Genomic DNA, 329 nt, shown 5'->3' on the forward strand with positions numbered 1-329 from the left:
CTTGGAGTTATAGAAGTTCCTCCAGCTCGACGTACCTATAGAAGAGGATAATGAAGGTTCACGTTCCAAAAGTCAAATACGAAATCGTTGTCCACAAAAATATTTAACAACTGAAATATAAGGTTTAATTAATGGATGAAAACCCTTTCGCAAAGCTTTATTTCCAAGACTTGTTTTAGAAGGGCTTCCAAAGTTCAACAAAGCGTCTGAAAAGAGCATCTTGGGATCCACGCAGACAAGAGGCCATTCAATTCCCAACTATATTCCGTGATCATTATATTTTTTGTTGACTTGGAATCAAACGGGTTGATGATAATCATTTATCCAAA

The sequence above is a fragment of the Penaeus monodon genome, chromosome 34 (assembly GCF_015228065.2).
Source record: "Penaeus monodon isolate SGIC_2016 chromosome 34, NSTDA_Pmon_1, whole genome shotgun sequence".
Lineage (NCBI taxonomy): Eukaryota > Metazoa > Arthropoda > Malacostraca > Decapoda > Penaeidae > Penaeus > Penaeus monodon.